Source organism: Grampus griseus, assembly GCF_964374135.1.
Source record: "Grampus griseus genome assembly, chromosome: 16".
In the NCBI taxonomy this organism is placed as follows: domain Eukaryota; kingdom Metazoa; phylum Chordata; class Mammalia; order Artiodactyla; family Delphinidae; genus Grampus; species Grampus griseus.
The window spans coordinates 57,044,620-57,060,408 of record NC_139010.1 but is presented as its reverse complement, the minus strand read 5'-3'; positions in this window follow the sequence as shown (position 1 = coordinate 57,060,408).

Below are 15,789 nucleotides of genomic sequence, written 5' to 3'. Positions count from 1 at the left end.
CTAACTCCAAGACTGTGGATGCTGTTGCCGCCGAGCTGGGAAAAACTCATCCCTGGCTGCCGTGCGTGCTGGAATCTCCCCCTCAGCCCCAGTCTGGGCCCTGTGAGGACCCTTCCACCACACCGAGGGGACCACCTGTAATGACTGAGTGGGAGGACGGAAGGTGGCACAGGGAGGGAAACATGGGAGGGGTGTCACGGCCATCTGGGGAGCAGAGAGGCCTGCAAGAATTAGGAGACCTGAGTCCAGATCAATGTTCCCATCGTGGTCTTCCTCCCTCACCACTGAACCCCCACCCCAAGGATCTCAACGGACCCTGCAAGGAAGCCTAACCACTTCTAAAGACAGAAGGGAACACATACTCTGCTCATGACCAGGTTACACAGGCTGACCAAGGCATCGGGTTTCTTCGCGTTGGGCTGGAACGGCCTCATTGCAGCGTGGTAACTGCGTAAGCTGGCAGACACCTACGCCTTTGACGGATGAAAAATGACAGTGAATTACAACTTCCTCGCGTAGTCTGTTGGCAGCCGTGGGTCTGTATCAGTCAGTGTCTGGTAGGGTAAGCAGAAACCACAGCAGTTATTTTAACAGAGAGAATTTGATCTAGAGAATTGCTTAAACAGGTGTTGGATGACTGAGAAGGAGGAGACACAAGGGAGGCGAGACGCTGAGAAAACAGAGTGTAAGTGCAAGAGCAGCTGCCACCCCAGGGCAGGAACAAGGAAGGTCTGGGGTGTGGGGGTGCTGAAGCTGAAAAGAGGGGTTCAGGGGGAGGAGCCGGGCCCCGGGCTTCTGAGGAGGGGTGCTGCCCAGCCTGCCTGGCATATCTGAGTGGGCACAAGGAGGCTGACTCTAGAAGTGAGGCAGAAAAGCTGGAAACTGGAACTGCCTTCTGCTGCCAGGATGTGAACCACCGTTGGGGTGAGGGTGACCAGAACAAGAAGCAAATCCAGTCCGGGAGGAGCGAGTCCCAGCTCCCCCCTCCCCCTGCTTCTTGTTTCCCCCTGGCCTCCCCATCAGCAGAACCTACCAGGGACCCGCTGGTGTGCAGGGTCCCAGCCTGGGCGCCCCAGAGCCCCATCTAGAAGAGTAGGGCTGGGCTGAGAGCCTACATTTGGCAGCCGTGGGGTCTGCGGCAGGTGGGGAGAGTTAAGAAGGCCCGGGGTGCGGTGTGAACACGAAGCTACAGTCTGCCGGGCGCCCGTGGAACGGCAAGGGCCCCCCAGTAGCTGGGTTTGGGGGGAGGCTCAAGCCCGGCATGGCCATGGGCTGCTAGCCGGCGCCCCTGGAATTCGGGGCCAGACAACCCCATTCTGGAGACAGGAAACCAAGGCGAGGCCGGCTTGCAGGCTCATCGCCTCCACTTCCAGCACCTCTCCTTCCTTCCTGCGGAGGACTGGATGCGGACGCAGGGAGAGAGGGGCAAGCCCCGCTCCAGGAAAATCTCCCCCTGAACAGCGTCCCCTCGGGGGTGGGGGCACTGCCTCTGCCTCCACCTGCTGCCGTCCTTGCTGGGCCTAAGCCACTCGGCCCCCTGGAAGGAGGGACGGGAGCGCTTTTTCTCGTCACAGAGATGCCAGCAGCGTGTTGGGGGCGTCGGCCCATCTTCAGGGCTGCAGCGCTGTTGAAGTGTGGAGCCTGGGAAGCAGCTGCTTGCACGGGCCGGGCGCAGAAATGCAGCCCAGCGGAGCGGCCACACTGTGCCAGGCCGCTGTCCCTCAGCCTCTACTGCCTCCGAGCTGGCAGCCCAGCCTCCACGGCTGCCAGCACCGCAGCCTGCTCTGCCGTGGATCGACGGAATCGCCCTAACCGATGCCTGATGGAGCATAAATACCCCGGTTCCCTTGCTCCCGGAGGGGCTAACTCTGAGTGGCCGGTCTGTGCTGTTTCCCAGCAGAATTCAACCCCAGATGCCCACGGTAGTAACTCGCTTGGTCATCCTCTCCTCTCTGCTGTGCCCCTTCCTGCTCCGGCAGCAGTGTTTCCTGGGACCCACCTCTAGGTCTGCGGGAATGAAGAGACCAGAGAATGGGAAAAAAGGAGAGGGGCCTCGTGTCCAGACAGAAGCCAGCCCCAGGAGAGGAGCCAGCCGGGGACAGTGTGGTGGGCTGAAGCCTCACCCTCTGCAGGTGGCCCCAGCAGCCCCCTCAGGAAGTGTCCGCAGCCGGCCTGCCCTTTGGCGTCTGGCCTGACCCTCAGGCTTGAAGTTTCTCTGAGCAAGGCTGCAGCTGTGCCTGACTGCTGTGTTTTCCCCAAGACTGTCGTGCCGGTAGCTACACGACACCCGGGGCTTTGAGCTCTGCGTGTACTTTTGAAAAGGGAAAATCTGGGTCAGGCAGTCACCATCCAAGTGTGGTTTCAAAGGACTTTCTATCCCCCAAGGCTTTCCCCTTGAACTTAGCCAAAAGTTTCCTCCCAGGCTGATATTTCTTCCACAGAATTGTAGCCCAAAGTGAAAAATGCAGGGCCTCGCTCACCACCAGCGGGTGGGGTTGTTTTTGAGACTGATGAGTAAGCGAGGAAAAGTACTGGCAGCTGAGAGGCCAGCGGCCCAGGCCCGCCTGGGGTTGCCCCACTCTGTGCCAAGGCCTCGCCTGTCATTCGTGACATGAGCTGCCACGCACGGAGCCCCCGTCTTGGAACCACAGCTGGTTAAAAGCACCGCCTCGGCCTTTTCTCCTCCTGCTTCCAGTACGGCCCTGTGGTATGTGGGTCACCCCAAGAGCTCCAGCTCAGACAGGGCCAGAGGCCACTACCAACGTCGGTGTCACCACCCTGGGGGCCCTGTCCTGCATCCTTGGGTCATCCGTGCCCACATGCTCCAGGCTCGGTTGGCCAATCCAGGCTGACTTGATTCTGGAAGTCTTTTCCCATTCGTAGGGTGGAGCGACCGGGAGTCGGTGGCCCTGTGTGTGCGTGTGATTTGGGGGTAGCGAGTCAGGTGGAGGGTTGACTTCCTTTCTCCAGGACCCCAGCAGGGCTCAGAGAAAGCCTCGGGGCCTGCTGCCCTCACACCACCCCAACTCCATGAGGGGGAAGGAGGTGGACACTCCTCCCAGAGCTGAGGGGAGTGCCCCCCAATAGGCCCGAGCCCAAAGCAGAGTCAGAGCCGGAAGCAGGGCTCCGTCCTGCTGGTTTGGAGAACAGAAAGGCAGCTTCCACGAGGATGCCCCCAGAACGACCTTCCTCCACGTGAAGTCCCCCTTCCTGTGGCTGTCAGAGCTGGATGTGTTCCAGCAGTGGCGGATCTTCTTTTTTATTTTCATTTTGTTTTGTTTTGGGTGTAGAGTTCTATGAGTTTTAGCACATGTAGAGATTCACATACCCTCACCACTCTCAGGATACAGGACAGTTCAGTTCCCCCAAAACTGGTGCTGCCTTTGGAATCATACTCTCCCTGGCAACCAATGACCTCCTGCCAAGGTCAAGGTAGGGAGAGGGGAACCCAGTAAACGGCAATGAAAAGGAAGTCTAAGAAGGAATACCGTGGTGAGCCAGGTGCTTGTGAACCATCTGGGACTTTCCACTAAATCCCAGGTGTGCTTAAGGCTGAGAACACCTCAAGTTGAGGCTTCAGGCGGATGCAGGTGGACGTGAGCATCACGGGGAGAGACTGGGCTTGGGCACGGGAGCACCGGGTCTCAGCCTGGACTCGGCTGTGTGCCTGTCGTCAGGCTTCTTGGCTTCCCTGAGCCTCGGTTTCCTGGACTGATTCCTGTAGGCTTGATAAGGGCGCTTCGATCTTGAAGTGGCCGGGCTTTGTGCTGAGCATAAGAAGGTCTAAACAAAGGCTTAGGCCCGGCAAGCAGCTGACCTCCAAACCATGCTGAGGCAAAGAACACCGCCTGGAATATTGAGCAAAAGTTACTTTGTAGCTGCACAAAAACTGTGCTGCACAGCTCGGAAGTCTCTGGTGCTGTGGGAACTGTTCTCAGACTTAGGGGACAGGGAACCCTAAGGGGGACAGGTGTGATGAAGAGGATGGAGACCCACTCTGGCACAAGTGGCGAGTATATCTATGGTTGTGTCTGGACTTTCTCTCTGGACCGTGTCATGCCTCTGCCCTTGCCTGTCTCCCTAGGTCTGGATCTCAAGGATCTAAGCCTCCGCCCCCTTCCCAACTCAACAACAGAGGGCTGAGAGCTTGGGCTTGGCACCAGGGGGACCTCATTCAATGCTGAGCCACTCTCTGGCTGGGTGACCATGGATAAATCACTCACCTTCACTGGCCTCAATTTCCTTGGTTGTAAGTGGGGTAATAAGTGTGCCTCCATTGGAGGGCTGTTCTGAGGGTCAAATGAGGCAAAAGGTCAGTTTTGTTTGTGGCCTGGTTTTGGTTATTGTTGTTTTTTAAACTTCAGAGATGGATGTTGGACCTCAGATCTCTAAACTCTCTCCCAGCTCTTGTGTTAATTAAAACAGACTGGGTCCTACTTCAGCCATTCTAGAAATTTAAAGTTATGCAAAATTGATTTACTGGAAACAAGAGCTGCTCCGGAAGAAGGGCTAGTTCTGGCGCCGTTTTAACCACTGAACCCAAACTGACTCAGCGTCAGTTTTCTTGACTGTAGAAGACCAGGAATTCCTCAGCATCTCCTCCTCGCAGGTGGAAAGAGTCGCTGCTGAGAGGTCAGGGGCCCAGGGCAAGGGCTTCTGGAGGCTGAGCGAAAATGCAAGAGGGGAGCTGCGTGTTCCTATCTCCTCCATCCCCCATCCACACGCACATCTACCCCTCATAACCCACTCCGCTCCTCAGTGACCCTCCAAACTCATGTTTTAAGTCACAGAAGTTTGCTTCTGGACTTTGTTTCGGCCACATGAGGGGAGGGGACATTCAACCACCCCCGACCTTGTAAATATACAGACAGACTCCATTTTGTCTCAACAGGTACCCGAAAACTGCATAATAAAATGGATTGTAGTAAAGCGGCCCACATTTTCCCAGAGGCCCAGGGTTGTAATTGGTGGTTACTGGTCTGATCAGTGGTGACTTAGCAGCAAATTTATACCACCACCAGCATCATAAAAGCAAATACTGTATGTCTCCATAATCACCTGCAGTGCTTTAGTTATGCTCCAGGTCCTATAAAATGGGCATAAATAGACACAACACTTCATTACATGAGAGGAACCAATGGCCTACATGCAATATATGTGTAGCTATAAAAAATACAACCATGTCACAAATTTGAACTAATATTATTGAACTAATATTATTGAACTAAACTAATAATATTGAACAAAACCAATATTCCGGCCTAATGGGCATCAATTAAATATTTAGTTAATGCCAGTTTTCCCCCACTTGCTTTGAATTCCAAATGAATTTGGGAAGGATGATTTGGTAGCTCAGATCTCTTTTAAAACGTGCCCAGGGAAGTCTGAGTGGTTACCTTTGTCCCTCAATATATATGAAGGTCCCAGAGGCGGCAGCGGCATCCAGCTCAATGCAATCGGCTCGGAGCTGAGTGACTTTGGTTGTTAAGAATGGTGTTTATCCCGCTGGAGAGTATGTGCCAAAGGAAGGGCTGCCCCACACAATACTCCCCTGGCCTCTCCACCTCTGAACTCCACCCAGTTCCCCAGCGAGGCTGGGGGCCAAGCGCCCGAGCTACGGGAGGGAGGGCAGTTTTACAGAGTTGCCCTGGGAGTGTTGCGAAGGACCATTGGCATGAGAATCATGGCAAGATGGGTAAAATGCAGATGTCTAGGCCTCACCCTAACATCCTACTCAGTATGGCTGTGATGGGGCCGAGGAACCTTCATTAAACCAGACCGTTGTTGACTCTGGTGCACAGCGGGGTTTAAGAATCCCTGAAACGGGGGGTCATTCTCATCTCACCCCCTCCCGGCCATGCATTGCAGGCCACCACTGTTCCCCAGCTCTACAAAAAAAATGGGGCGTCAGGGCCCTCCTCACACTGTGCTGTAGCTACCCTCCCTTCCCTGGAGGTAACCCCGTCAGTCACTGGCTGTGCATCTTTCTGGACCACTTTTTAAAAATGTATCTGCACACTCACATATGACAAGAGGTTCGTACCATGTACACCAACGGCATCGTTCCACAGGCATTGGTGTGGAACTTGCTTTTTTCACTCTACAAAGTGCAGGGAAACCATTCTGCATCAGTGCGTGGAGATCGGCCTCGTTCTTTTTCTCTTGCATCACATTCCACACCAGGGCTGCGCCATGGGTTATTTCATCTCCCCTCTGTCCTTTCCTGGTAAACTACCATGTTTCTCTGCACAGGTCCTTGGGTCCATTCACAATGTCTCACTTCCAAGGCCTGGGCCCTGGGCTGGGGGCAGGAGGAGGGAACAATGACCCGAGCTGTTGATGCTCCGCGCGTCAATGAAAAACCTTTAAATAATCACCAGGCCATTAGCTCAGGTGTTAGCTTCTCGCGCTAACTTGCCCCCGCCTTAACTGAAGGTCCTCTTCACTTCACACCTGGGGTAACCCCCCAGCTATTTCTCCACTCAGGGGTCTCAGCCTGCGCTGCCAAACTGCTCTTCCTGACCCACCACTTGATCGTTGCAGCCCCACTAAGCCTGCAGCAGAGGGCAGGGGCCCGAATCCACACCCGGGCTGTCGTGCTCCCTCACCCCAGCACCGGACCCTCCTTTCTAGCCTTACCTCCCTTTGGTCCCCTGCACTGATCTGATGCTCCAGACAGGCCGGGAGTCTCTGTGTTCTCAGGCCTGTGTGGGAGGCTGTGGAGATGCCCGCCCGCCCTGTTTGTATCCGCATGGGAATCCCTCTGGGATTGCTCGTAGTGCAAGACTCGCCTCCATCCTTCCCAGACACTCCCCGGGCGCTCATGTCCCCTCCTCCACTGGAGTTCCTCCCTCCAAACAGGGCTGCTCCCTGCGTGCAGGTCTCCTCTTCCCAGCTGGACGCAGCCCCTCAAGGGCAGGATTGCCTCTGTGCTGCAGGCATCAGGGCTAATTCAGCACAGTGCAGACGCTCTGGGCCCTGGTGAGCGGGTTCTGAAGGACACGGATGCCGCACTCAGCTCCTTCACCCCTTCCCACTTCCCGCGCAGGACCTAAACCTACTTGCTGTTGAGTAAGTACATCTCCAGCCCTGCATCTCCCAAAGTAAAGACGACACTCCTTAGCTGGCTGCTAGAACTATCTATACGGAGGTCTCTGTGTGCCTGAAACAGGAGATAGAACCTGCTGCACTCTCCAGCCTCCGTGGTCTCTGATGCAGCAAACGAGCATGGCCGCCCAACCCTCTTCTCACCCGGCACAGGCCTCTGAAGTAGTTTTATTCTCAGCCTCCTCCGCTGAGCCTGTCTCAGTGGGAGTAAGGAAGCTCTCGGCCTAGTGGATCAGCCTTACCAGGGCGCTCGGCTGACCCAGAACGAATCCATCAACAAACGACGAGGCGCTCCCTCCCCGTGGCAGTAGTTCTCCGCTGTAGCGTGCATGGGGTTCATCCAGGGGATTTGTTAGGACACACATGGCTGGGCCTCGCCAGTTTCTGATTCAGGAGGCCTAGGGTCGGGCCTGGTGATTGGCACCTCCACTAAGGGCTCAGGTGATGTTGAAGCTGTTGATCTGAGGACCACGCTTGGAGAACCGCTGCCTTTCAGGGTTTGGAATTGGTTCCTGCTGCCCTAATTTTGGGTCAGAGGAGCCTGAGGCAGATCCCTAGTTACTTCACATCTGCCTCCAAATCTTGTCTTTTTGCAGATGGTTTCAAGCAGCTGATAGAGAAGTTACCCGGCAGGGCTGGTGGCCAGGCTATCTGGCTGCTGAGCTAAAGGAGGAAGGGCCATTTTGTGGGGTCATGACAGAAGGGCTTCAAGGGACTCCTGGCATCAGCATCACCGTGGCTCGAGTCCCCCCTCCTCTTCCCTGGCTCAGGCCCTCTATCCCCTTTATTTCAGTGCTTTGTGTCCTTTGCAAGGTCACAAGACTGTGAGAATCTGATGAAAGCAATAAATTCCTCTCCCTAGAAAAGCTTACATACAGATAATTTTGCATCAGGGGACATCAGAGATACCCCCAAGGCCCGCCAAAGATCTCAGGTTGAGGACCATGCTAACTCAGTGATTCTTAACCTTCGATACCCAATAAAATGTCACCTGGGAAGTTAGAAAATACAGATGCCCTGAAACGCCCCCCTGCCCCCACCACTGCAGAGATTCTGATACAGTGAGTCTGGGCTAGACTGAGGCATGGGTCTTTTTTAACGTGCAGTCAGGTTGAAACGCTGCAACTTGCCTCCTTGCTTTGACCTAGCCCTTCCTCCCCTTTCTACGCTGCCTGTACCTGTGGCATCTCCAGGCCTTCTGCTCAGTGGGGCTCCTGGACAGGCCTGAGCCCCTGTTGCTGCCATGATGATTATGGGTGGATGGGGTGACTTGGTGTCTGTCCAGGGTCACCTCTTCTCAATTGTCATCCTCACAAGGGTTCACGACCAATCTCTAGGCTGTGTCCCGTCTCTCCTCTGCGAGGGCATCTGGAACAGCGAACTCCATCCTTCCCACCTGGGAACGTCTGTATGCACCATTAACCGGGCCGCTCCTTCTCACTTAGATTCAGATTAGCAAGAGGAGCTGCTACTGTGTCCTGTCGTCAGAGACAATCAAGATGAAAAAGTATCTCAAGCAACCACATGGAAATGTTGGCTTCAGCACAGGGTGTCCACACGCCTGTGAGACCCCCAGTGCCTGTGGTAGCATGCCAGGAGGACGCTCTAAGATTTCCAGAAGGCAGGACTCTATCATCAATACCTGGAGACAGCATAGGCGATTGTCATTGATTAAGTGAGATGCTTAAATAGACCGATCACAGTCTAATTATCGCTCATCGCTGACTCGAGGTACCCTCTGAAGTTATAAAAAACAGTCTGTGTCTTCTCCTTACTCCTTCTGAGGAACTGAGCAGGAGGAGTAGAGATTGGGGGAGGGGAATCAGGGTGGGAAGAGGAACAGGGGGCTGGCTGTTGCCCCTGGCCTGGGCAGCTGGGGTTTCTGCCCGCCTAGTGCCCTTGCCCCTTTGTGGTATCAGCACTCCAGTTTCCCTTTGAGGAACTACCCGCCCCCTCCATTCCAGGATGCCTTGGTAACACTGTCAAAGCGCTCCCTTCCCACCCACCCCCTTGCCCCTGAGCAAGCTCTGGCCCAGAACAGCATCAGCCCCAATCAGACCTTCTGGTTGAATTTAAACTTGAGTGAGACGACCTGAGGCCATTCCACGCGCAGCAACCGGAGTCAGCTGCCCTTTCGTTCCTGCTAATAACCAGGTTCCCTGAAGCTGTTAGCCTGCCTTTAACCAGCCTGCGTTATTTAGCTTTTCCTGTTTCTTTCCAGTAAGTCCCTTTCTTGTTTAAGTTAGCGGAAGTTGGTGTCTATGGTCTGAAAGGTCAGAAGGATGACGGATAAGAGGCTGTATCCCATGTCTCTGTCAGGGCAGGGCCTGGGCAACTAAGCCACTTCAGGGTTACCGAAAGTGGGGTCACCGTGCAGGTCAGGGCCATATTGCCTCTGAGTCCTTGTGGGATTTTTTTTTTTTATTCAAATGGAAAGTCACAAAAATTATAATCATCCTCATCAGTTCACTCAGTCCCACGTAGTTAATTTTTTTATCTTGATCTTTTGTTAGCACTTTTATGAATTCATCAGTTTTCCATTAGGGTTCTGAAAATGCTTATTCATTCAGTTCAGCAGTATAGTCAGTTACCAGAAACCTGTATTTGTCAGAGTCTTTTCCATGAATTCCTTGAAGATGAAACCCTTTTATAGGAACATTTTTGCAGGTCAAGGTCATATTGAATGGGTACAAAACCCACAGATATGGCCAGCTGAGTCACATCAGGGATGAGGTCCATGAGGCCAGCAGACTACAGAGTGGCCACATCCCAGCAACCAGAGGTGACACAACAATGGGGTAGCCGCTACATCTTTGGGGTACTTGGTCCTCTCACAGCAAAAGTTTTAGTCCGTGGCTGGTGTGCTAGCTTCCCGTGGCTGCCGTAACAAATTACTACAAACTAGGTGGTTATAACAACAGAAATTTATTCTCTCACAGTCAGAGGCGGCCAGAGGTCTGAAATCAAGGTGTCGGCAGGGCTACACTCCCTCTCAAGGATTCTCAGGAATCCTTCCTTGGCTCTTCCAGTTTCTGGCAGCTCTGGTTTCTTGACTTGCGGCAGCCTAACTCCAATCTGTGACTTCATTTTCACATGGCCTTCTTCCCTGTCTGTGTGTCTCAAATCTCCCTTTCCTTTCTCTTATAAAGACACCAGTCATTGGATTTAGGGCCCACCCTAAATCCAGGATGATCTCATCTCTAGGTTTTTAACCTAATTGCATCTGCCACGGTTCTTTTTCCAAACAAGGTCACTTTCATAGATTCAGGGAGTTAGGACTTGGATATATCTTATTCGGCCAGTTTCACAGGATACAAGGTCAATATGTAAAACTTGATTGTATTTTTAGATGCTAGCAAGGATCAAGTGGAAATTTAAAAACTTTTAAGTGCCGTTTACAATAGTACCAAAATGTGGAATACTGAGGCATAAATCTAACAAATGTATGTTATATGTGGGATCTTTATGCCAAAAAGTATAAATTACTGATTAAATAAATAAAAGGAGAAAAATAAACGGAGACCTATACTGTGGTCATGGATTAGAAGGCCCAATTTTCTTAAAATACCACTTCTCCTTACCGACTTATAAATTCAGCACAATCCCAGTCAAAATTCTGGCAGGCTTTTTTGGGTAGAAATTGACAAGCTGATGCTAAAATGTATATGGAAAGGCTAAGGAATTAGAATAACTAAAACAATTTTGAAAAAGAACAAAGTTGGAAGAGTCACTATCCGTTGTAAGACTTACTCTAAAGCGATGACAACACAGTGTGATATTGGTGAAAAAATAGGCCAGAGGCCAGGGAAACAGGATAGAGTACAGGGAACACAGCACAGCCCCGTCCGGGAGAGGCGTTTCCTCACTCTGAGGGCAGGTAGCACCATTGCTTTAGAAGCATCAACAAGTAGCCCCTCTGGCTTGGAGCTCAGCATTTTTGGCCCATGAGCACTAGCTACAAATACGTGAAAAGTTTTTCTAGAAGCTTCTTAGGTAATGGACATCAGTGGTGGTGGTGGGCAGGGTTGGGGGTGTAAAGCTGGGTGGAAGATTATGGAAGATGCTGCAACCTAACTGTAGCTTACAGCCTGCTTTATGAGCGCATGTTGCCCACACCTTGAAAACTCCTAGATGTAAACTGAGTGAGATTGGTTGGGGGGGTGGGGTGGGTGCTGAATGTGTTACCGGAATAATAGAGAGAAGAACCTGGAAAATATTGCCTTTACTGTTACTGTGACCCCAGCAGTACCCTGGAGCCTGGGAAATTGGGTTAAGTTTACTTTTCTGGATTTCCCAAAGTGGCTACATAAATAATAGATGCTTAGCAAATATCACTGAACAAATAAGTAAATGAACCATCGGCTCCACACAAACAGATTGCACTGGCTGATGGAATTCACGTAACTCACATAAGGATATAAATATAATTCATGACTTATATTGAGGGCAGGAACTGGGTCTGCCCCTTGCCTGTGCCTAGCAATGTGTTCTCTGTGCAAATATGACAGATCCACGCCTAACAGGATAATGCTCCCATCTGAATGAAACATTCACCCGTTAGCTCCGGTTTACAGATCCTTGCCCAAAGCATAAGGCGTTAACACCAAGCTCCCGGCACACCACCGCACCACAGTGACAGTAATTCAAAGAGGGCTGGTGGGCAGAATCATATGCTCATTAACTGGTAATGAGGAGAGGAAATTATTTCCCCTAAGAAGTTAAGTTTCTGCTGATATCTTGGTGGAATTCCTTCTCTCCCACCATGTTTACTAGCACTCAGTGCTAAAAGGAGACATCATTTATCTACATTTTTTCTGGATAGTTCAGTCAACACTTTAGGGGTCAAGCTGTCCTAGGAAGAGTGGTTTTCAGTTAATGGCTAGGAAATGAAGCTTTTGTTGTACTTTCTGGGCAGTTTCCTTTGTGAACAAATCAACAACCTTGTAACTGTTTAACTCCTCTCTGGCCACTGGTGTATCCAGAATGGTCCAGGACTAAGAATGGTTCCTGCAACTCAGGATTCACTGGGCATTATGAAAGCCAAGACCTACAAGGGGAAGGAGAGGGCATTTGCACGGGGCTCCAGGTCCCTCTGCCTGCCCAGAGCTGATGGACGGCAATGACACCTGTTGGCCAACCCCAGACATTCAGTCTTATGTTCACCACGGCGTAGATTTCTGTGGGGTTGGAGAGATGTTGAACTTCCTGTCATGGAGGAAGAGTCTGCCAGAAGCTAGATGCTGGCCTGACCTCCCACTCCTGGCCCAGCACACGTAGGGCCTCCTAAGGACATAACGAGGAATCCACCACCACACACGTCAATGATGTGCTCCTCAGGGACACGGAGGTTCTGGCAGAACTCTACACAGGACAGACGATACGGCCCTCCCACCCCACCATGAAGGGACTGAAATTCCTTTGGGAATAACTGCGATATAGAAGACTGTGACCCTCAAAAATCAGCCCGTCGTACAAGGAGGGGGTCCTTCATAATGCAGGAGGGGCGCTGAGGGGGCTGACCTACCAGACAGGTCTGAGACTCCTAGGAAAATGGCATCCACAGGGCCCCAGACTCCGTCAGGCAAACATTTTCTGAGGGTGTGGTCTAGAGGTGGTTCTCAAATGTTAGCAGGCATTAGAATTATCTGAAGGACTTGTTAAAACACAGATGTTGGGCCGCATCCAGGGAGCTCCTCATGGAGTGCGTCTGGGGTGGGGCCTGATAACTGGCGTCTCTAACAGGTACCCAGGTGACGCTGATGTTGCTGGTCTGGGACCACACTCGGAGCACTGCTGGGCTGGAGCTGAGCTTGCCAGCCTGCTTCCTGCCCTGTCTGGTGTTGTCTGAACAGATTAGCCCTGCCTTCTGGTGCGGCTTGTCTCTCACCCCTTGGCCCCCAGACTCGCTGGTTTGGCCTTTGACCGCCCTGATGCCCGTGGCTCCCTGTGTCACCTCTGGCTCTCGGCCGGGTCTTGGCTTAGCTCCTGCTTCATCCAGGGATTTCCCTTGACCTCTATCGTGGCAGGTCCCACCCTCTGCCCTGGGGCAGGCCTGGTCAGGGAAATTCCCCACGGGACAGCTCCTTGCTGCCCCCTCCTGGCTCCTGGAAGCTGAACATTGGCTGGTGCATGGAAAATTAACCCTTCGTCGTCGTTTGTCAGTCCCAGCCTTGATCTTACATTCTAGCTGGGGAGATAAAACCAATTCTTCACAAAGAACCTTAAAAACGTGTGCAAAGCTCTAGATCAACAGAGTCAAATGCAACAGAATACAAAACCGTGTTTAGGTTGCCATGTACCTCTCTCTGGTCTATGGCTCTGTTCCAGAACTCATTCATATTTCTCACTGACGGCCTCAATTAATTCCAGAGATAATCCACAAATGGTTGATCTGGGGCTGTGAGTGGTAACTAATACTTTCGCGTTCAGTTTGGCTCGGCCCCCAAGTAGTCAACGATCTTGCCAAAGGGGCCAAGAAGCGGCAAGGCCCTGGGTAAGGGAGTGCTGTGCGAACTGCGAGGTTCCCGGTCTAGCCCACTAAGGCCAGCTGACCTCACCTGCCACAGGAAACCTGGAGAAGCAATGAGGTTACTGTATTAGTCATTTTAAGAGATCCAGGAAAATACCACGGAATAAGAAATGGTTTTTAATTTAACTTGTCTGGTGTCACTTGAGGAAAAAGGGGTTCAATTACTGGCGGGTGAGAAGGTCAGCGTAGTAGACTTGCGTGAGATTCTGAAGGGACCTCGGGGGCTTCGGGACTGTGGCACTGAGTCTTCATTGCATCTCATTTCCCCCAGAACTTATGACTTTCATTTACCTGAGTAGAAGCACGTCCAGGCACTGTGCCCATGTTTAGCTGCTGAGACCTGGGGTTTGCAGGTGGAACTGGGGGGAAGAAGGAGAACGGGATGGGGGCATATTCTTAAGGGGCCTGGAGAAGACCCATCCCGGGCCCTTGGCAATGAGAGCGTGGAGTCCTAACCACTGGACCGCCAGGGAATTCCCTGGGGGAGAGTTTAGAGAGGGGTGTGTGGCTGAAAGGGAAGAGGCAGGGAGAGAAAAGGAAAGGGGGGAGCAGGGCGTGGGGAGGGGTCTAGAGGGAGAGGGAGGGAATGATGATGGGTGGGGAGGAGGACGATGATGAGGATGACAGCCTTCCTCAGCCTAGGACTTAACCTGAGATACGAGGTAATGAGCTGAGAGCATGTATCTTCCTGCGGACGGAGGTGGCAGAAAAAAGGCTATGGGGCAAAGATGAGGGAGAACTATTGGTGTCAAATCAGATGAAGAGCCAAACATCTGTGGGAACTCAGGGCCTTTGTGCTGGGGATGCAGAGGTGGAGGCGGAAACGGGGGAGTCTCAGTCGGGCTCCCTGCCTTTTAGCAGCTTACTGGTTACTAAGATCCTCCCTGTCCTCGCCCCAGCTCCCCGCCTTTCCCAGGCCCTACCCCCTCCCACCAAAAGATATGAATCCGTGAAGAGTTATACCAGCTCAAGATAGTACCGGAAAGATTAAGGTTCCTACAGCCCAGCTCTAATCAAACCCACCCCCAGCCCTCCTGGGAAAGCTTCCATGGCCCCACACCTGTCGAGGTAGGGCGGGGCCCACACCTGGCTCTGGGGCTGGACAGCTCAAGGCTTTCTTTTTATTTATTTATTTTTGGCTGTGTTGGGTCTTCGTTTCTGTGCACGGGCTTTCTCTAGTTGCGGCGAGCCAGGGCCACTCTTCATCGCTGTGCGCGGGCCTCTCACTGTTGCGGCCTCTCTCTTTGCGGAGCACAGGCTCCAGACGCGCAGGCTCAGCAGTTGTGGCTCACGGGACCAGTTGCTCCACAGCATGTGGGATCTTCTGGGACCAGGCCTCGAACCCGTGTCCCCTGCCTCGGCAGGCGGACTCTCAACCACTGCGCCACCAGGGAAGCCCGGCCCGGGTCTTTCTAAGCAGAGCTTGAGTGACTTGATACCCCAACCGCAGCCCCAGAGCCCACCTCGAAGCCACATCCCCGCCTCCTCATGGCACCTCCTCCCCCTGCCCCCAAGACTGTCCTTAGACTGGGCAAGGACTCCCTGCTTCAGGAGGCATCACTGTGGCCCTTGTCCAATCATGGTCCCCCAGAGGACGTGGCGTTCACAGGGCCAAGGGGATGTGCCCACTGGAGCCCACACCCAATTTCTAAACCCAGGCTCAGGGAATTCTTGCCCAAGAGGCCCGAGCCAGCTCCCAGCCCTTCCTCCTGAGGGTAGACTTCACCCAGGCTGTGCGCCCAGGCTCAGGGGGCCAAAGGGCCACAGTTGCAGAGGTCTGGACAGGGCCTGGTGTGCTCATGTTTCTGTCACAGCAGAAGGACCCTTGCCGTGTGGGATGGAGCAGATGGTGGGAGGGGGAGGCAGGTGGGACAGGCTGGGGCTCAGGGCCAGGGGTAGATACTCCCTGTAATAACATGTTTGACACAGAACTCCAAGAAGTAGAAAGTTCTGGATTCATACCTGGCCTATTCCAGGGCTTTCCAAAGGTGTATTTGTCAAGGCAGGAGGACAGACCATGTTTTATTTGACAGTGAGTGAGTTTGATTTTTAACTCTTAGATACGTGGACATACGGTACGAGGCCCCCTTTGACTCATGACCAAGCCCTGCAAATGTTATTGAGTAACAGAGATTTTCCGGAAGTTTTCAGAG